At 37.3% G+C, this 23,426-nt stretch overlaps 1 long non-coding RNA gene across 2 annotated transcripts in view; it reads right to left on the reverse strand.

Moving 5' to 3' along the window:
• LOC104005193 (uncharacterized) overlaps positions 1–23,426 on the reverse strand; it is a 269,037-nt gene that overhangs the window by 210,612 nt on the left and 34,999 nt on the right. The gene's annotated exons all lie outside the window — the stretch shown is intronic.

Consider the following 23,426-nt stretch of genomic DNA (forward strand, 5'->3'; position numbering starts at 1 on the left):
AAAAAGAGAAGACTGAAGCACTGAAGTAATTTGGTTCTTAATACCTGAAATTAGCCTGTTCCTTGATTATAGGTGTTTCAGGGTGTCTTCAGTGTCAGCGACACTCCACTTGCTGACAAACACAAGTTCAGCAGCTCGCAGCGCCAGTGGGAGAATATGCATTCACCCTTTAAAATGAGCAGAGGATGTCAGGGAGGTAAGAGGGTATTCTTTATTTGTGCTATGGGAAGCAATAATGGAGATTTACAGTTCTCCAATATAGCATAGGATTTCCCAGAATGCTGACTAACGGAACCACTCGGAGGTTTATTGATGTAATGCCATATTGAAAACACAGGTTTATTAATAAATAGCTTCATGAGAGTGGAAGAAGCAAAAGCAGGTAGCAAATGACTAGCTGGCCTGCAAAACAGGAAGACCATGTGAAAAAGCATGTGGCTTGAGGCATGGGACCAGGAGATTAACTGTAGGGATCACCTAAGAAACTTAAGCATTCAGGGAAAACATTCAAGTGGAATCTATGCGAACAGAGCCTTTTCCTTCTGTTTGCAGGTTTTAATAGCCACAAATGTCTCTCAGCATTTCCCTCCCTTAGGAAGACAATATCAGAGTGCTGGCACCGATTTCTCAAAATTATACTGGCAAAAGATAAACAAAGCTTAAGATATAGAAATATATTTTACACCAAAAAAAAGGAAAAAAGAAAAACACACTGAAACCAAATCCTCATATTTCTTGGCTCACAGTAGCAGGCTGACTAGTTACCCAAAATGAGCTTACTGCAAAATCACTCTGTTCTCACCACAGGCACAATTTACCAACTGGGTGCAGCAGACACCAGGCTGGCTCCTGAACTTCTCTCCTCCAATTAAGCTGCACAACCTGTTACCATTTTGCCAATGGATTCTATTTACTTAGGTTCTGCATAACTTGCCAAGTGCTCACTCTGTGGAATTCCCAGCAAAGAGAAAGGAACAATTGGGGGAAATTTTTGTTAACATCCTTTCTTTTAACTTTCCATAGCAGAGGGGAATGCATCAACATGGAGCAGATGCGCTGAGACCAAATGCTCTCTTTCTCATGATTACAGTTGGTTATACCTGTGGATAGGCAAGCTAATTCCACTGCAAATGTGCAAAAGAGGGTAGTACTAACGTACAATGTGGGGTCCTGGAGGCTTTGTTCCCACGTAATACGGTGCTTCGTTTCACAAGACCTGGCACACAGAGAAGAACACTGAAGCAGACAGCCTCGTGCAGTTGAAACCGTGGTCTCTCTGTACTGCTTAGAGAATGCCCTGGTTCTCAGCATTGTTGACACAAATATCGTGGAATGTCTTTGTTGGAGTTGGAAAGTAATAATTCTTTCTGCTTAGTGTGTTCAGTGACTCCTTACCCTATTGTTTTCTGCCACTTGAAAATGCCCGAGGATGTCATTATAACTACATGTATCAATATTAAACCTTTACAAACGGTTGACTAAATGAGCATTATTATCTTTGTTTCTGAAAAGAGTGTACCTTTTTACTTCATTTATCAGTAACTAGGTGCAGTCGATTGCACTCTGGTATTGATCCCAATATCTATACCCGTCACAGACTACCTTTCCTCAAGGTCATTGCGAGGTCAGGTTATGATCAATATGAATTGACTGTCTGCAAATAAATTTATATAGCTGACATAATTGCAAGTAATACCTTTTTCAAATTAAGGTGGACCATTTTATGAAGCATATGTGTTTGAAACATTAGCTGCAACATCATCCAACTCTGCATAATGAACCAATCTCACTAGAATTTACAAGTCCTCTTTGTGTAACCGAAAGCTGTGTAAGCTCCCCGATAACCATTTCTAAATAACACCTGCAGAGTTTCAAGCTTCGGGTTTAGCGTAGATGCTAATTATGTTTTCCAAGCAATGGCATTTTCCTATGTAGCCCTTACATGCAATTTTGTTTCCAATTTTCAAGTCTCATTTCTATCAATGCTATTTCAAAGTTCAGGGTGGAATGTTTAGTCAACCTAATCAGAGGGCCACATTTGGTAAAACCAACTTTCTTGAGTAGAAACAACAATTATCAAATGCAGAGCGGTTTCCAGTGCCATCTCTATCTCTGTACCATGGGCCCCTCACACTGCAGGGAGATGCACTTGTGATCAGCTTGCTAGCCACTGGATGTCACTGACGCTTACATAAATGGAGCTTAAGGGGCATTTATCTGACTGTAAAAATCATGACTTCAGTAGAAAGCAGTTTAGCTAGAAACATTTCACTCAGGCAATTTCTAATTTCAGAAAAATAGGCTCATAAAGCTCACAAAGGCGATACCCAACTTCAAGCGTGATTAGTTTCAGTTGTTTGTTTCAGCTTTAACTGGGATATGAATAAACAGCAAGTTTTAGGGGTGCATTCCATTTTGACAGCAGCTGCCAGTCTGCTTTTAAAGGGACACTACCCAATCAGGTTTGCGATGTCCTGAAATGCTTATCGGCAAGTTCAAATCATAAAACAATAACGTAGAATATCTTTTTAATTCTACAATTATTCTTTTTTGTTTAACAGCATTTAACTGTTTTCATGAAAACATACTCTTAACCAAAAAAATCCAAGGTTATTTCAAGCACTTAACATGCATTTCTTTTGGTACAAATAATTCGGATTCAGATTTTAAATAAGAAGTGGGACTTTGTATAGCATAATTAATGATGACAAGTGTCAGAAAAACATCATTGAATGTACTGTAAAATGGCTTCCACCATAAAATTCATTCTCAAATCAGATTATGGCAGAAGAATATAATTTTCCTTGACAATTTCATGAATTCTTTTTCCAGGACTTATCAGGGAAACCAATCAGACCTATCAGTAGATAGTGCAGTGTAAATATGAAAAGATGCAATAGATTGGAAAGTTCAAACAAAATGAGGATTTATCTTTTGTCTTGAATATAGACACAAAGCAAATGTAGTATGTGAGTGGCTTGGAGAAAAGGCACTATATAAGAGCAAAGAATTATGACAAATGACATTGCAACAGACATGCTGCCATCCCAGAGCTTGAGCCATTTGAGAAGCTATTTTGAATTAATAACGCATGCCATCGTGATTACATTTGCTTAGCAGAAACATTTTAAGAAATAACAGTCTGCAAAAGGAGACTGAAACAATGGTTCTCTATCCTCATATAACATACAATTGCCATGCTTCTTCAGAGAGAAAAGGTTCAAAATTCTTAGTAACCAAAGCCCATACCTATTCTTGTTTTTAAGTGACTATATATTCGTATATGCAGCAAAATCAACTTAATATGCCCCCCGAAATAAAGTATTATATGACTGGAAATATACATTTATGGGAACTAGATCCACCACTGGTATCTTACATTGTTAGAACTGAAGTTGCTATAGGGGAAGTGAAGTAATTAAATTCAATCAACTTTTTGTACAAGTTACCCAGAGAAGGCTAAAGCAGCAATCCTACCCAATCCATCATTCCCCTTCTCTCTTCCCAAAAAAGCCAAAATCATGAAAATGCATTATGTGCATTTAGGAAATGTTATCTGTTGCTAACTTGATTAAAAAGCAAAGCTCTCCACTCAAATAATGAAGGCCAAGCAAATATGACGCAAATTGCTCACAGTTCAGGTAGCTGGGAACACCTGGAATCCCACCTTTAGGCAATTTGGTGCTTGGCAAAAGACAGAAGGTAACATTGTAGGGAGTTCCCTCACTCTCTCTTAAACTATATTTCCACCTTAAATAAATTAAAGCATGCAGCAGCAGTAGGTAAGGTGGTCAATGCAATTAAATTAAAAACCTGAATGTATTGAACTTTCTGCAATTATACATGGGTCATCTCTGGACAATATGTTGGCCATCTGGTAGCATCTGTGCCGTTCCCTCTAATAGAGTTCCTGCTGTGGCTCGAGGCCATGGCAGGCAGCGCTAAGCAGGTCACATGTTGTGTCTTTCAGCCATATTTAGGTCACAATTTGGGGTGGGAGGAGGCAGGAATTATCTTTTTGCACAAAGGCAATAAAAATGAATAATCCCTTGTAGGTATCTTGTGTTTTGTTAAATAGATAGGGGGTAAATTTTACAGTTTCATTCCATGCTTCCCAAGTTGTACAAAAGATAAAGAAAAATATCATATGCTGAATACTAAATGTTTGTCTGTAAGTTTCCTTTTCCCAAAAAAAGAAATGTATCTTTTTAAATAGTGGTATATCTGTTGTTGCTGTGGTTGTTTTTGTTGTTGTTTTAACCAAAGGAAGGGATGGAAGAGGAAATTGGAAATCTATTAATTAGACTTTAGATACTGGAGGGTCCTGAAGAGCCCAGAAAGCTGGGTATATTATAGAAAAGTTTTTTGGGGAGAAGGGAGGTGATAAAAATATCAAAAATATATAAAAATATATCTGCTTGTCTTTCAAATAGGGGTCATTGCAAAGTATATACACATATTTTACCTTCCTCTAGATAGCTATTGAAAGCTTACATCCTTATATTTGTTGACTCACAAAATATTAAAACTGATATATGCAAGCCTTAAATGTGTACAAAAAATTCAGCAACACTGAGACAGAATGCTTTTTTTCCAAAGTAAAATCATTCTAGACATATGAATATAAAACTACAAGTCCTATTCCTTGTGACATCAGTATAAAGTTTCAACCTGGCATATTTACTGATTATCCCCACAAAAAACAATTACAAGAGGCACATTTTAAAAGTGTGAACCTTACATGTATTATCCAAGTTTGCTTGATATAGATTTTAAAATGCAATATGGACAAGACTCAAGTACGACATAAGCAATTCCAGTTTGACATCAATTAGTGAGTAGCTTTTACTCTTATAGACATATTTATAATGGAAAGGAGTGCATTTAGACTTTAAGGTCCTGCCAACTAATCAATTTGATGAACTAATTGATAATAAATGTTAATTGACAACTAACAGCAGTCAATTAATTGCATTTCAAATGCAGCTCCAGGAAGCTGAGTTGAACATTATTCTACCTCAAGCTACTCAAATAATAGCTCAGCAATGACTTTGCAACAGGCTATAAAGGTCAAAATGGGCTAGCCTTTTCCTTATTATGGGGTCAAGGATCCCAGGGCATTGGTTTACAAAAACAGCAGCAGCTCATGACCAAGTCTCCTCTGACTGCGTCAGTCCTGAGTCTCGTTCTGTGAGACTGTTTGCCGGCTTCATAAAGATCTCCTGTGGCATTCCCTTTGGGTTACGATGTGGAAAGTCAGCACTGAGCTCCAAAGAACAGTTGGTTCTGCCGGTTACATAAACTTCGTCTATGACAGAGCCACTTAACTAAAAGCTAAATCTAGATTTTTAGGATGGTTCTGTTTAGTTATGAAATTTCCACATTCAAATATGATTCTCTCTACTGTGTCTTTGTAGCAAGAAGGCTATGCCCCACTTCCTAGATTTTTCATAATGAAAGCCAATGAACAAGTGAAAGGTAAAACTAGTGAATCTGGCACAAACCAGTCCTAAAAGTGTTGTCTGTTAGAATTCAAGTGTTCTTGATTTTAGTTAGTTGATTCATAGTTGAAAAAAAAAAAAAACCTCACAGCATAATTCAAAAGCTATGCCTGTATTCTCAAAATGAAACTCATTTTTATTCCTACCCACTTGAGGGTCTTTGCACTTTCTGTTCACTTTGCCTGGAATGTTCTTTCCTAGATGATCGCATGGGTCACTCCTTTAGTTCATTCAGACCTCTGCTCAAATGTTACCTCCTCAAAGAGGTCCACCCTGGCCATTCTACCCCGAACCCACATACCCATGATAGTTAACTTTAGGTGTCAACTTGACTGGATTAAAGAATACCTAAAGAACTGGTCAAGCATTATTTCTGGGTGTGTCTGTGAAGGTGTTTCCAAAGGAGATTGGTGTATGACTCAAAGGACTGAGTAGGGAAGATCATCTCAATGGGACTGGGCACCATCTGATAGGCTAAGGGCCCAGATAGGGGGAAAAAAAGGCAAAGAAAGGCAATTTCCTTTCTCTCTGCTGGAGCTGGGATATTATTCTTTTGCCCTTGAACAGCAGAACTCCAGGCTCTCCAGCCTTTGGACTCCAGGACTTACACTTTTGGCTCCCCTGGTTCTGAGGCTTTCAGGCTTGGACTGAACCGCACTATGGGCATCCCATTGTCTGAAGCTTGCAGGCAGCCTAGGGTGGAACTTCTCAGCCACCATAGTCAAATGAGCCAATTCCTGTCATCTCTCTCTCTCTCTCTCTCTCTCTCTCTCTCTCTATATATATATATATATATATATAGTCTCTCTCTCTATATATATATATATAGTCTCTCTCTCTGTCTCTCTCTCTCTCTCTATATATATATAGAGAGAGAGAGAGAGACTATATATATAGAGAGCGAGAGAGAGATTGAGAGAGAGAGAGAGATATCCTATTGGTTCTGTCTCTCTGGAGAACCCTGACTAATATACAGAACCCTGACTAATATACACCAACCCAATTGTTCACTCTCTATTCTCTTCTATTTCTTATATCTCTTCATTTGTCCTCACAGCTCATACCACTACCTGGCATTCCAGATTCCCTTGTTTATTTGTCATTGATCTCCTTCACTTTAATGTAAGCTCCATGAGAGAGGGACATGGGACTATTTAATGAGCATCCCTACTGCCTAACCAGTGGCCATAGTGGGTCCCATTAATAGCTATTGAATGAATGAAATCATTCCAGAAACCATTCCAAGTGAACTGCTATGTCTCATCACTCCTGGTTCACAGCAAACATCTAGGAAAAGCAGTATGGTGGAATGGAAAGAAAATTGGAAAGTGAGTGAGAAAATCCAACTCCAGCCTCAGCTGCATGATGCATGTCACTTTGGAAAAATAACTCCAACTCCCTGGGATTCAGTTTCCTCATTATCAAATGAGGGTCTTTGACAAGACGATTTTTAAAAATTCCTTCTCACTCTAAGATGTCTATGTTTTTGTTATTAATTTGTCCTATTTGAAATAAAACAGTTCTTCATTGTTCTTTTCTGGCTGTGTTCTCCTTTGGAAAAAAAAATAAAAATACAATAGAATCATGTGTGTTTCATAAAAGATTGTTACCTCAGAAGACTTTATGGAGTTAGAAAATGTCATTAGAAAGTTAAATAAATGGCAGCCAAGGGAGAAACAAGTAGGGAGAGGCTAGAGATTTTAAATGAAATTTCAAGTGAGATGTGAGATTTGAGGAGACAGCTGGACCAAAGAAGACCTCTGATAAGGATGAGGGGAATTGGGGGTCAAAGTACTGACAGGGGAAAATATAAAGGTAAAATCGGCAAAATTTTGGAGAACTTCTTAAAATTTTGGATTTCAAGCAACTCAATGTCAAGAAGTGGTTTAATTTTAAGTAAAGGGAAACAACCATCATTCTGAAAGAGATGGTGAAATGGTCCCCTGTGGGAGTGTGGGGTGAACTGCAGAGGTGACGTGAGTGGTGTGAACAATAATCCCACACTCTCAGACAACTGTGAGCTCTTCCAGTGCATCAGAGAATAAATAAATGTAGCTGAAATCAAAGCTTCTGGCTCTGATGACATGGATTTTTATGTCCTTGTTGCTCTTTCTTGGATCAGACCCAAGCCAAACTCCCTAAATCCCTAATATTCTGACCAGAAAAGATGTGGTGCCTTTCAAAAAATGACTATGAGGTATAAAACTCACATTCTTCCCCAAAACAGGTTAATCAAAAAGCTTAAACTTACTTGCCTTAGAAGGCAGTTCCCTCAGCTCTTCCCAAATTTTCTTTACCAGTTCCCTTCACTTGCTTTCATCTGTGTTTTTGTTTTTGAGAAAAAAAAAAAAAAAACATTGTGAGAGAAGCTGGTATAGTGACCAAAAGTCCTGCTTTCATTTCTTCTGAATCTTGAAATGATACACAGATACCCTGGGGTAAAGTGGGAAATCCTGTTCCCCATGGGATAGAGCCATAAACTCATGGAATGTCATTGTCATGGACAAATTCAGATATTATTTCAATAAACTCCTTTGAGCAACCTAATCTATGAGTTTATTAAAAGACCCTCAGGCTTATTTGGTGGACTATAAATAATCTATATGCTCTTTCAAACAAAAACATTCAAATGGCACAGCAAAGGCATTAAGTTTTCCCATCAAGTACATTAGGAGTGGATCCGTTTGCTGCCAATGCAGCCTCCTGATACGTTAGCAGGGGCTGGATCAGGTCCTAATGGAGCTCTAAGAGAACAACAACTGCATCTGGATTTCCCACAGCCTCTGAATTAGTGGAGGGTGCACCAAGGTTCAGAAGCACACAAATAAGCTGAGGCTATTTCTTTTCACCTCATCAAAGGGAGCAAGTGAATTTCATTTGCTCCTCCTTCATGCTCCTCCACAGAACTCTTCCTGACCTTCTCAAGTTCCATTTGCTATTGAACAACTTGGGTTTTCTTCCAGTCTCTACTTCAGCTCTACCCACCCCCCTCACTCTCTCTCTTGCTCCCTCTTTCCCTCTGTCATTCTCTCTCTGCATCCTCCCTCCCTCTTTGCTCACTCACACACACCTTTAGATTCTAGCAAATTGAATAATTATTAGGCCAAGTGCGGTGGGCCCAGGCCAGCACTTTGGGAGGCAGCGGTGGGAGGATTTCTTGAGGCCAGGAGTTCGAGACCAGCCTGAGCAACATAGCAAAACCCCATTTCTACCAAAAAAAAATAAAAGTAAAAATTAGCCAGGTGTGATGTCTGGAACATACCTCTAGCCCCAGCTATCTGGGAGGCTCCTGTAAACCCAGGAGTTCAAGGCTGAGAGCTATGATAGTACCACTGCACTCCAGCCTGGGCAATTCAGTGAGATTCTGTCTCTAAAATAATAATAATAATAATAATAATCAATAAAATCTGCTAATTTCCCACTAGAATGCAAGATAATATATTTATCCTCTACAGAAATTTTATATACTCTAAGACACATTCTAGTCTTCCCCCAAAAATCTGAGATTTCATTCAAAAGCCAGCCCAGATTCAAAGATGTTTCCTCAAAAATGTTCTCTGATGAAATGTTTAGGAAAACATGAATCTGACTCATTTATCTTCAAATTTTTCACCTAGCCTAGCCTATATTTTACATCAGCACAGATTGAAGCAAGTGAATGAATAAACTCAATGTGTGTCTTTGGGGATAATTTGAGTGTAATGACAGAACATAAATACATTAGTAAATAATGCAGGGGTAACATCAGTATATAAGTAAGTGAATAAAAACTGAAAACAATACATTCAAAAAGTAGTTAATTATAAGCAATAAAGAAAACACTTGGTACTAAAAGTCTAGAAGTCTTTGGGGAAGAGGAGTGACATATGGCAACAACTTACCCAAATCAACTCTATTAGAAAGGACGATGCAGCAGAGGAGACAGTTGGAGCAGATATCCAGAGTATTAAATAAAAAGAGATGGAGAATTCAAACAGAGGGCCATTAGAAAAATATTAACTTTGAAAATAACATAATTGCATAGCAAAAGAAAGATTTAGACCTACTTTTTCCCAAAGCAGTTTGTTCTTTTCTAATTAGGATCCAGTGCAGTTACTGCTAATGTATCCTAATTCATTAGTAGTAAATGGGCCTGATTTTAAAGTAACTCTTCTCAATAGCATTAGAATAGAATTCTTGAGGCAGAATAGGATAGATATTCTAAGACGAAAGCTAAGAGTCTACTTCTGAAAAACTAAGGAGTTAAATGTTGGTGAATATAAATTCACCAGCATTAATATATACATATCTGCATGTGTTTAGGTACATGGCCAACTACAGAATACTTTCATTGTACTCTGGCTTTAGGTGTTTTTTGGTTTTTTGTTTTTTTTTTAGTATTACTTACCCCAAGTATAATTTATGGGAGCTCTTGTTTTCATTGTCAACCTATTTTTTCCCCACACAATTTGATTTAAAAAAATGCTATATCTTTCATGAACTTCTTTTATAAATCTAACTAACAACAGACCAATACCTGTTAAAGAAAATCTCAAATATCAGTCTCTTTTAAAGGAATTACTCAACTTCTAGGACTGATTTTTAGATGATATTGAGCCAAGTCCTTCAAATGATAAGAAAAGGGGACACATAAAAAAATATGAAAAACAAGGTATTTGCCTAGTCCCAAAGCATTATTGATTACTATGGGGAAAAAAACCAGTAAATTTACCATGGAAAAACCCAGAAAAGTACTATTCTAACCAAGTGATTAAGGTTAACACCATGAGTAATGAGTCATATCAACATTAAGTACCCCCCACTGTGATAACTGAGGATACACCATTACTTCTGTGGTATTCTTACCAAAATGCATTTCAATCTATTCATTGCAAAATATTAGTAAAATCCAAATTGAGAGACATTCTACAATACAACTGCTCATCGAAATGTTATTTTTTTAAATTTCAACATCACAGAACACATAGACTGAAAAACTGTCACAGACTGAAAAACCTAAGATGACACAGCAGTTAAACACAGTATAGGATCTTGGACCAGATCAGGAAACAGAAAAAGAATATTTGTGGAAAAACTGGTGATATGCAAATATGAATTATAATTCAGAAAAAAGTATCAATGTTAATTTCCTCATTTTAATCATTGTACTTTGATTATGTTACATTGTTAACATTAGAGGAAGCTGAATAAAAAGTGAACTCTTATCTTTATTTTTGCAATTTTTCTGTACACTTAAAATCATTTCAAAATAAGAAGTTTTAAAAAGGAGTATAAGATCTAATGCAGGTAAACTTGCATAAATGTTTGAAAGGAGTAATTGGGAAGACACACAAAAAAAGTGCATGTGAGCCAGAATTTTAAAACCCACTGAATTTTTTTATTAAGGAAAACTTTGCTTTGGGATATAGAATGATATTAATAAATATTTGTTATTAATCTCCATCTCTGCTGGGAGACAAATTAAGAAGTAGGTTTTAATTGAAGAGAGTAACAATATAGACACTGTTATAGGTTTTGGAAAGAAGTTGTCAGATTCCCTTCTTTCTCAAGCTTTAAGGGAAAACACTTCTTGCATGGCAGTTTGAGAAGCTAATCTTTCTGTCACTAGTTCAGATTTGTATTCCTTGTGCTCAGAGCAGTGACTGGCAAACAGGGGTGTTCTGTGAATGTCTGTTGTGTAAAGAAAGGAATTAATATTTTCAGAACGAATTCTGAAATTTTTGTCTTACATACCTGCCAAATCATTGGGACCTATCCATATATCAGTGCAATCTTCAACACTCCCCTGCCCTAAATAAATGATTTTTTCTTCATTAATTACAGACTATAAGCTGTTCCCCCACGAACTAATATGCCAGAAGTCCAAAAGTCTTTTCAGTAATAGTAAAAATTATCCTGATAAAATCAGTCTATTCATAAAAAAAGCATCAAACAAATCCCCATCGAAGGACATTCTACAAAATACTTAACCGGTACTTCTTAAAACTGTCAAGATTGTCAAAAACAAGGAAAATCTGAGAAACTGTAACAGCCAAGAGGAACTTAAGGAGACATGACAACTAAATATCGTAGTATTTTAATAAGATCCACAGAAAAAAAGACAGTAGGAAAAAACTGGGGAAATCTGAATAAGCTATGGACTTTAATAATGTATTAATACTGTTTCATTAACTATAACAAATGTGCCATAGTAGTGTAAGATGTTAATAATAGGTGAAACTGAGTATGGGGGATATGGCAACTTTTGTACTCCCTTTGCAATATTTTTGTAGATCTACAACTGTTCTAAAAACTAAATTTCCCTTTGAAAAATTCAATGTCAGTAAAAATGTTTATATATAATTCAGTTTTGTTATATTTTGTTTATTTATTTGAGACAGGGTCTCACTCTGTCACCCAGGCTGAAGTGCAGTGGAGCCATCGTAGCTTACTGCAACATCGAACCCCTGGGTTCGAGTGATCCTCCCACCTCAGCCTCCCAAGAAACTGGGACTACAGACATGCACCACCATGCCTGGCTAATTTGTTTATTTTTTGTTGGGATGGAGTCCCACTTATGTTGCCCAGGCTCATAATTCAATCTCATAGAAACCTTTTTAAAGTCTGTAACAAGTATCTCTACTTTCTTAAACAATACTTTCAAGCATAATTCCATTTTTTCTGTAAAACTGAAGTACATTATGAACATGTTTTCATCCCTTGTAAGTATACAATTATTCTTCCTCTCTGACAATCTGATGCCAGTATGCATTTTAGCAAAATCTTCCTTGAGCAAAATCTCCTCTGTTAGTACATAGGAAGCCTTTAGAACCATGCCTGGAAAATAGAATGTTTATGGAACATTATATGAAGATAACTGTCACTCACTCACTGTAAACAGATTATAAGGATTGGATAGTTCTAGTAACAATGATGAACTAGTTGTAGTCCATCTCTGCTTGTTCACTTGTTGCTGTTATGATCAAATATGAAAATTGTTAAATGGTCAGTCAAGGTCATGAATTAGGTCTTTGACCATGGAAGGTGCTAAATGACCCACCCAGCAATAGACTGTACCTCTGTTTTAGATCCCATTGACTCCACCAAACAAGAATGGAGGCTCCCATATGTCCCTTCCCCACCGTATCACATATACACCATCTTCTGTCTCTCAACTCTTTATTGGCTTGCCTCCATCCTCCAGATCAAAATTGACTAATGATACTAAAGAAGACAGACACCAGTGGCAAAGTACTAAAGTGAGCTAGCAGCTTGTTTGGGAAGGTGACTGTACCCTTCTGCCTTCCCACAGTCTGTTTCCAGCTTTCAAATGTCATGACCTAAAGCCCTTGAGCATGGAACATGGAGGAAGCCACGGGTGACTGGTCCGGGTCACTCTCAGACAACATTGTACTTGGAAAATTCTTGCAACGCACTTACAGCAACCCCCTGCCTGGCTCTAGTCCTGCCAATCAAAACCGAGGCAGGCATCCCCTTTTGGCAAGTGGCCAGAGGAGGGTGCTCTATTGTTAGGAGAAGACCCTGCAGGAAGACAGAAACAAACAGGGATTCTCTTTCTTTTCCATCTCCCTTCAAACCTGCAAGTGAAGCTGTGGTGGTGTTTCTTCTTTTTTGTCTCATCCTGTCACTCTCTAGTCTTTGAACAATAGAGGCAACAATGTTCTTGTCTAAATGATTTCACAGGCTATTATTCAGACACTCAACTTTTAACATTTCAATTTTGTCATTCTGTTTCCACACAAAAGGTGCACTTCTACAGTATAATGTTCTCAGAATTATGTCAATGAGCAGTAATGGCTTTTAACATTAAGTTGATCATTAACAACTACATTATCTGAGGCATAATCAGTACTTCAGCCTTTTGTGTGATTATGACACTACAGAATTGAAGCTAATAGGAGGATTCACTCATAACAACATAGGAAAATATTTGTACAGTAATAAAAGGTTAGTGAAAAGCAAACAGTCTTAAACAGTAAAATGAATAAAAATACTAACATTTTATTTACAAAAAGTGGGCTTCTAAAGCAGAAAAATAGGTAAACAATATTGCTATGATCAAATTTCTTTGTCATAAAGGTCTTCATATTGGATCCAAACTTTCTATATAGAAGTCATTATAAGCTTTATAAGGGCACATTCCAAAAAGTGTATATTTTAGGAACAGAAAATAAAATGGCAGATTCTCTGTCCTAAGTGTTACTGTATCTCCTTACATTTTCAAGGTATTGGCAAAGAATATTGATTGCTAATCTTGGATATTGCTTTAAAATTGTTTTACTCTGCCCCTCCCACCTCTTGAGTGGGAAATCACTCAGGAAAAAACTGTGTCTATTTGGTCATAATCCAATGGTTGCAACCCACAATACTTGCAATGGCTTTCAGGATACAGATTCATCAACGTGGTGACACCAAGTTCAGAAGTCTGGAGAGAAGCTCAAGTCTTTTTTGTTTGTTTGTTTTGAGACATGCTCTCATTATATCACCTAGACTGAGTGCAGTGGCACAATCACAGTTCACTGCAGTTTTAACCTCCCGGGCTCAATCCATCCTCTAGCCTCAACCTTCTGAGTAGCTGGGACTACAGGTATGCACCACCACACCTAGCTAATTTTTGTATTTTTTGTAGCGATGGGGTTTCACCATGTTGCCCAGGCTGGTCTCGAACTCCTGGGCTCAAGAAATCCACCTAGTTTGGCCTCCCAAAGTACTGGGATTATAGGCATGAGCCACCACACACAACCTAAACCAGAGTCTTAACAGACCATGTCTTTTATATGATTTTAGATCTTGATTAGAGTATATGAATTGTAAAGAGAAAATATACCTCATCAAAGAATCAAGTCAATGCTCATATAATCATACTATTCCTATCCTTTGATGAAATAATCAAATGTCCAGAAATGTATCCTTTAAGAAAATCCTAAATTCAGAAAAAACATGGAGAAATTAATCATGTTATTAATAGCAGTGAATATCAGATCATTCTAAATACCCAAAATGACAGAGATGGTTAAGTAACCAAGGGCTACATTTTCACACACAGTGAGAGATAGCATAGCCATTTTTTGTGGTTTACAAAAAAATTAATAAATAATATAATGTTAAGTGGAAAAAAGAAAAATTCAAAATAACTTGGAGTATTTGTGCTTTGTTGTGTGTGTGTTGCATGTAAAGACCAACACACAGAAAATAAGGGAGAGGGGGCAGGAAGAAGAAAATACGTCAAATCAATAATGTGGTTTTGTTCAGCATTGTTTTTTTTCTTCTTAATTTTACTTCTTACTTTTCTGTTTTTCCAAATTTTCTTCAAAGGGGATACATTATTTTACAATTTTAAAAAGGATGCCTATTTAATTCTGTCATTCAATTCTCCTGACTGGAAGATACTGAGGCAAATACACATATAACAAGGACAATCTGCCACTCACCATGGTTTCTACTCTTCAAACACCGAAAGGTACCCCTTTGATTGGAAAATACAGAAACTTTGTGTAGAACCCATGGGCCATTTGTGTGACTTCATCCTGGCCCCAAATCTTCCATCCTCTGATTGGCCCCACCCGCACTGATAAACCACTATTATTTCCAGGTGTGCCTCACCTTGACCAGAGAGTTTTGCCTCAGCGCACTCTGTTAGGAGCTTCCTCAGCATAGTTTGCATGTATCTTTCCCAATCCCACCTCCAAATATCAATCCGAGAGTTTTTATGTAGGGAATGGACGCAGTACATTTTAAGGACGGGTGGAAGGCTTCTATTGCCTCATTCCAGGAAGCAAGGGAAACATGTAAAAGAATGCATGGATTCTCATTTGGGGAGTGAAGCTGACAGGACAACCTGCGGCGTGAGAAGGCGTATGGGCGAGTGGTGTTTGTTCAGCACACTCTCTGCTCCAGTCAAAGAAATCGACTTGCTGACCTTTGAATGTGTCTCGTTCTGTCTGTCCCACTTTCCCGACACCTCATATGTTATTTGTCCCTCTTGAAGTACTCTCACTAATGCTGTCTATTCTTCCTCAAGCTATGCTTCTATTGCTTTCTAAATTAGCCCATTTAAAAACAATACATGTGAACTTCAGACACATAGCTTACTTAAAATTCTGCTTTTGATCACAAAGCATTCTTCCAAAATGTTCCAACTAGAGACCACTTCAACTCTGTAATTTTTCTTGTTATTTTCCATTCCACAATTATATACTGGAAAAAATACTGATCTACAGAAGCATTATGCCAAAATCGTATTAATAAAATATGGTTAGGGTTCATTCTGTTGGATATCTTTTTCAATTCTTCAAAGATATAGGGAAATATTGTGAACTATAAAACACAGGACAGCAATTTGAGTTTATGACTATTTTTGAATTTGCTAAGAGTTTCTTATGTGAGTGCTCTTTTCTGATTTCCACTGATATTTCTTTAAAATACTTAGAAAAAAAAGTAGGCATATCTTTGATTTGAAGAAAGAATAAATGTACTGAGAGTATACACGAAGAAAGTAGCCCTGAATCCGTGGGTAGCCATCCTAGCAGAACATAAATCACTGAGCAGAGACCAGGGCTTTCTTTGAAGAGCAAATCAGTTTTCCTACAGACCAGTTTAATCACTTTCTATGAAAGAAGAAAAAACAATGTGTACAAATAGGAAGTCTTTGATACAATCTTTGTAGTCTTCAGGATGCTTTTGGTTTCTCAATTCTACAGTACAGGTCAGGGTTATCAATGGTCTTGTCCCGTTGTCAAAAGGTGACCATCTACACTGTCGGAGTGGTCTGTCTTTGCATGAAGACCATGCTGCTTCTGCACCCGGCATCCCACCCCCACTACATTATGCTTCCTGGCACTCGGGATGTTTGTTCAACCTCCATTCCAAGAAGCCATGCAATGAGAAGGCTCTTCAATGACTATGACATCATGGCCTTCTTTCTTTCATGTATTACTGAACTGTGAGTCAGGTACTATACTGCATGAGATGCATTAGTGAAACAGACATAAACACTGCCCTCAGGTTACCTCCAGCATTGCCTCTGTATTATTTATCTATTGCTATGTAACAAATGACCGCAAAACTTAACACCTTCAAACAATAATACATATTTTTTAAATCTCACAGTTCCTGTGGGGCAGGAATCAGGAACCACTTGGATGGTTTAAGCCTGAGGTCTCTTACGAGGCTGCAGTCGTCTGAAGGCTTGATTAGGGCTGGAGAAGCCACTTCCACAGGGGCTCACTCACAGGGGTGGCAAGTTGGTGCTGCCCTCAGTTTCTCTCCACGTGGGCCTCTTCAGAAGGCTGGTCAGCATGGAGGCCAACTCTCTCCAAAAAAGTGATCTGAGAGAACGAAGTAGAAGCTGCAATGCCTCTTACGACCTTGCCTGGGAAGTCACGGACCCTTGTATTGGTTACACAGGTCAGGCCTGTGGAAGGGGACTCTACATGGCATGCTCACAGAAGGTAAAGATCACAAGAGGCCATCTGGGTCATCTTGCCATTGTGTGTGACACCCTCCACCACGATGCAGAATTCACTCTTAAACAAATTTGAATCCACACTGGCCTGTGACTGCTTTGACCAATTGAATACAGTAGAAATGATACTATGCTAGTTCCAACTGAAGAGTCCTTCAAGAGGACTGAAAGTTTTGATTTCCTGTCTTTTCAAGCCCTGAGCCACTGTGTAAGATGTTCAGGCTGCTGTGCTGAAAGGAATGTATGCTACATGGAGGTGTGTTGACATATCATGCCTGTGTGCAAAACAGGCCATGTTGGTGGATGATTCAGATGACTTCAGTATCTGCTACTGCAACCACATGAGAGATTCTGAGAGAATCCCCAAGTGAGCCCAGCCAACTCCTAAAACCAGGAGACATAATAAATTATCATCTTTAGCCACTAAATTTTGAGCTGGTTTGCTATGCAATGTCAGAAAACTAGGATGATAGTTATGCAAAATTTTTTATGTATTCTTGGTACTTTATGTATAACTTTTGCGTTACAACATAGGTTCCACAAGTGCAGGGACCTGGATCACTACAATGGCCTCCTAACCAGTTCTTCACATTCCTTTTCCCTCCTACCTTCCATTGTCCAAATAGCAGTCAGAATGACTATCGTCAAAACTTGTATCAAAGTCTTCCCTTATCCTGACTAGGCTCTATCTGTATTATGCATTATCATTGCAGTATACATATCTTTTCCATAGCACTTATTGAACTGGATATTTATATTGAAATGGATATTTAATCATAATTTGTAGAAATTATTATTTTATTAATTTATTTATTAATTAATTTATTTTTTGAGATGGAGTCTCGCTCTGTCGCCCAGGCTGGAGTGCAGTGGTGCGATCTCAGCTCACTGCAAGCTCCACCTCCCAGGTTCACGCCATTTTCCTGCCTCAGCCTCCTGAGTAGCTGGGACTACAGGTGCCCGCCACCACGCCCGGCTAATTTTTTGTATTTTTAGTAGAGATGGGGTTTCACCATGTTAGCCAGGATGTTCTCGATCTCCTGACCTCATGATCCACCCACCTCGGCCTCCCAAAGTGCTGGGATTACAGGCGTGAGTTACCACGCCCAGCCAGAAATTACTTTGTAATGTGTGTCTCTCTGACTAGATCCTAATCTCCAATGGGCAAGGCATATCTTCTTCATTGGCCTATCCCCAGTTTCAAACACAGAACCTAGTACATGGTAGGTGTTCAATAAATATTTGGCCAGGAATAATTTCTCAAAATGTCTTTTGCATTTCACTTGATTTTGTAATAGAAACTTATTTCTTACTGCTTTTAGTCTGCCTCTTTGGGCTATTTCCAGTTGCAAAGAAAAAGTAAAACCAATTAATGTTTTAGCTCATTATTCACAGGCTTCTGGAAATTAGCTGTGAAAATACACATCAAAATTTGACATATACTCATCTCTTTAGATTAACTTTGGATTCTCTTATAAAAAGCAAAGATTTATTGAGACTAGACCCTCAGATTTTATCTTGTTCATCAATGCAAGATAAAAAGCAATAATTATACTCCTCCCCTTTCTCAGTTCTCATTTTACTTTTTTAGAGATGAGGTCTTGCTTTGTTGCCCAGACTGGTCTCAAACCCCTGGGTTCAAGCGATCTTCCCCCCTCAGCCTCCCAAGTAACTAGGACTATAAGCAAGCACCACCACACCTAACTTACTTTCTAAATTTACTGTAATACTAGGTTTTATTTAAAAACTGACTGCATTCTCTGTCATATATGTATTAACTTATTTATACTATGAATAAAAGTTTCTCCAACTCCCTCTTTTAGAGACCTTGGAAAGCATAAAACCATGGTTAATGTAATAATACCAATCCTCGAAAAACAAAATCACTACCACAAACTCTTCTACACTAATAAAAAAATGGAGCCAGACAGGCTGTTAGGTAAAGCATATGCTAACAAAGCACAGAAGTGGTTAAACACAAGGACATTTTTCTTATATAGGAGACCAAAGGCCCAAATATTCAATAACAAAAATTTTAGCCATATGTGCACTTATGTAGAACAGATTATTAACTGCTCTCCTTCATAAATATAAGAACTCAATTACAATAAATCTGAATAATTTTAAATTATTTTTTCTGAAATCACAGGCATTAAGCAGTGATGATCATTCAGTGGAAATACTCCTCAAGATACATCTATGACAGAAATATCAAGTTCATTTTGCAGTGTCAAATGGAGGCAAATTCTGCAAATGCTTATATTCAAAAACATTTTTAGAGTAATTACTTTTTTTGGACAACACTTTCAGTATTCTTTTTCTTTTTTTTCTTACATATGCTTCTAAATCTGTGTTTGGAATCCAAATTTTAAATTTAATTACAAGCAGAGGAATATGCCTATTTAACATCCATGTAGGCCTAGATTACTCTAACATTCATAGATACTCATGTAAGTTTCCAGTTAGAAGTTTTCTAAAGTTTATTAATGTATATTAGATTCACCTAAAGAGCTTACGAAAATACAGATTGCTGAGTTCCACTTTCAGAGCTTCGGAGTTGGGCTGAGGCCCAAGAATTTGCTTCTTAATGAGTCTCAGATCATATTAATGTTACTGGTCCAGGGACCAGACTTGGAGGATCACTTATCTAACCTACAACCTACTTACGTTTTACAGACAAAGAAATAAAGGCCCAGAAAAATTGAAAGACTGATCCAATGTTTCTGCCACAGTCAATGGCAAAAATGACAAGACAAGGTAGGACTAGAATCGAGCTTTTCTGATTCTAAGTAGCATTTTCTTTGACTTGACTGACCCTGTCTGAGGTGTATTCAGTACCATATGAGGTGTTAATGAATAAGCTATAGAAAAAAATAAGTCACAGCCGGGGGAAAGAGATGGCAACATAAACATCCTCTCTCCCAGTTGACAAAATTAAAGACATGCAGAACCACACCAAAAATTGTATGATTCAGGTATTTCTTTGTGGCCACTACCTCTTTTGAAGTTTATTTCCCTCTAAACATCTAAGGACTTACTTTGCATTCTTACATTGCAACGTCTTTGTTGATAACTTTTCAGTAATTCCATTACGGCAAATCACAGGGTTGTCAAATCTTCAAGGATCAGAAGATCATGAGTTGACAAGTAGCAGATGCACAGAAAGAAGTTTTAAATAAAGTGTATTCATTCCCCATGTGGAGCAAAGTAGAATACCTATTACTCGATGATAGTAAAACCAGCCGGCAAGTAACAAAGAATGTAGTTATGCCACGATATTTACCGTTTCTACCACTTTTATTCAGTAAAGAATCAAAGAATTCAGAAGAAAGAAAACTCTTAGCTTTTCAAACAAGCTGTTTCTGTTTAAGGACAGAAGTTTCTGTTAAAATTTAGTATAATTTTGATGTCACTGAGCACAGTGAAAGCTGCAGGCAAACAGAACATTCTCATTGTAATACCACGACTGTAGGCATATTTGAAACACTATCACTTCTTCAGACTATAATTATAACTGTTTGTTGCTTCTGTGGTTTCAAAGATAATAGAAGTTGTTCACAAAATTTACACAACACTGATGTGTTGCATATAAAATATAGACAGTCACGTGCAAAATATCCCATTATACATTTTCTCATAGAGAGAAACAGCTGAGAAACCTACAGACCATCAAATTATGACTCCAGTGTTTCATTACAAGCAATTAGACTCCGGAACTCAAAGGTACAACCAAAATGCTCGGTGTAATTTGGTTAATACCATTTAAGAGCTGGGCCACAGGTGCTTAAATCTACAGAACAGAAAAATTCTAGTGACTATATAGGGTCCTATTACTTTATGGGTAATTACTTGTATAGCTAGAGCCTCAAAGGTGGACTCAGGAGAAAATACATGTGAAGTGAGGAGAAAGACTGAAAATTACACACATTCATTCCACAAGCAATGACTGTGAATGGCTACCCTGTGTCAGGCACAGTTCCTCTCCTCAAGGAACTCAAACCCCAACAGGAAAGATGGGCATAAATTCTTTCCTTCAGCAAACACTGAATAGTGCTGTAAGAAAGAAATATCTATATGACCTGTTAGTAATGTTGTAGAACAGAGTGCTTATGTATTCAAACACTTAGGAAGTTATCCCTAATAAATGCCATTGATCTGTGTATGGAATTAAAAGGAAGTTTCCATGTGGAAAAGGGCATCACCTGACAGGAAAGACAGCCAGGAAAGGCAAGTTAAGGTGAGAGCCCTTAAAAATTATGGAATTTGGACATGGTTTCTAGATACTAAGAATCATGGAGGGTATTTGAGGGTCACCAGGCAGGGTCATTTCTGAGAAACCTCTTCTAGGAAGCACATCCAAAAACAGTAGGCAAAATATAAAAGATGCCATTTTGCAATGTCTAGATGAGCTTCTGTAATCATAAAGGAGTCTCTAGAAACCAATGACAAAAAACTCAAGAAGTTAAAGAGATTTGGAATAGACTTTTGCCTTGTAGTATCTACTAATTCGTGGTGGCCTAGAATGTCAATTTCATAGTCATGCTTTAGTGACAGGACACAAACCTGAGGCCAAGGCAGAAATGGGATCAACACAACAAGGCAAATGGAAGTAAACAGTGAAGTACAAGGATAAAATAACTAAATGAAAATTAAAGATACAAGACAGAGCATCAATACAGCTAAAAGTTGGTTCTATGATGAAACTAATAAAGAATATATCTCTGACAAAAATAAGAAGAGAGAGAGAAAGCAAAATATACAATGTGAGGAATGAAAGGGGTACTTAATTAGTGATGCAACACATACTAAAGAGATGGTAGGAGAATATTATATCAACTTAAAAACAGTACATGTGAATGATTCACTGAAAGGAACGCATTTCTAGAAAAAATGTTATCAAAACATACAAAAACCTAGAAAATCTAAACCGCCTTAGAACTCACTCAAGAAACTAAAAACATGGATTGAAATTTTCTGCAAAGAAAAACACCTTATTGAAATATTTCTTTTGATGCATTCTATCAAGGAGTTAAGGATCAAATTATTTCATTCTTTTAGAAAAGAGGAAAAGAGGACTTGCTCTCTAATATATTGGATGAGGCTGGCACATCCTTTACACCAAAACCACACAGAGTCAATGTGAAACATAATTATAAGTCAATTTCACAGGATAAATGAAAAATGCTAACCTACATTAACAAAGTAAATCCAGGGATATATGAAAAAGATAATACATTATCACCAAATGGTGATTATTCCAGAAATGCAAAGTTGATTCAACATTAGAAAATTACAAAATTAATTCATTACATTAAAAGATTAAAGGAGAAAATCAAAATCACCCCCATAGATGCAGTAAGAGCATTCAATAAAACTCAATACCCATTTAATAAAACTCTGCAAACTAGGAATAGAAGAAATTTTCTTTATTCTGGTGAAGAGTAACTGCAAAAGCACATACAGCAATCATAAGATTATCTTTAAGTTCAAGAATGTGACAAAATTGCTTTCTGTCACTACTTCTATTCAGCATTGCACTAAAGAGTCTTACAATAAGACAAGAAAGAGTAATAAAAATTACACGAAAGGAAATAAAAGGAAAAAATACCACTATCATGATTCAAAAACAATATTACTGTCTACATTTTAAAAGTCTAAAGACAAATTGTTAGAACATATAAGAAAATGTAATGAAGTTAATATATACAAGTGGAACATGAATTAAACTACAATCTATACATCCCAACACAAGATAATTTTTAAAATACTATTGACAATAACATCTGAAAACATAAAGTACCTAAGGAATAAATCCAACAAGATATGTAAGACATTTGAGTAGGATATTATAAAACTTTACTGAAGAAATATAATAAAGGCTTAAAAGCAAAGGCATACTATGTTCATGGTTAATCATAAAGATTTTTATTCTGCCAAATTGATTTTTAGATTCATTATGATTCACAACAAACCCCAACCAGAACATATTCCTGCTTTTGGTAAAATAGAGTGGCTGTACTTTTTGCTCTAAATGCAGTACAACTAAAAACCCGAAACACACACACACACACACACACACACACACCAGAACACTCTAGGGGTGGAGAGAAGGCAGACTGGCCAAGAAACACAGGACCTGAGGTATAATATGGTGATAAGATCCTTGGGTTTTCTTTTTGCTCATGTATCCCAAACTTGGAACTGAAGAAGCCAACAAAATAGTAAAGTCAGTGGTCACAGACCAAAAATGTCTCCAAAATGCCTACTGGTCCAAGGACAAAGGAGCAGCCTAGCAAGACAGAAAACTTTTGAACATTAACCACTGTACTTCCGACAAACAATACAGAAAAATTGGTAACCCCACCCCCACCCCACCAGCAAAGGCCAAGCTAATAACTTGAACTTCTACTTTTGCCAAGCTGTAAATAGGTACCTAACATCCTGCTGGGTTAATGTCAGAG

Source organism: Pan troglodytes, chromosome 13 (assembly GCF_028858775.2).
Source record: "Pan troglodytes isolate AG18354 chromosome 13, NHGRI_mPanTro3-v2.0_pri, whole genome shotgun sequence".
Taxonomy (NCBI): Eukaryota; Metazoa; Chordata; class Mammalia; order Primates; family Hominidae; genus Pan; species Pan troglodytes.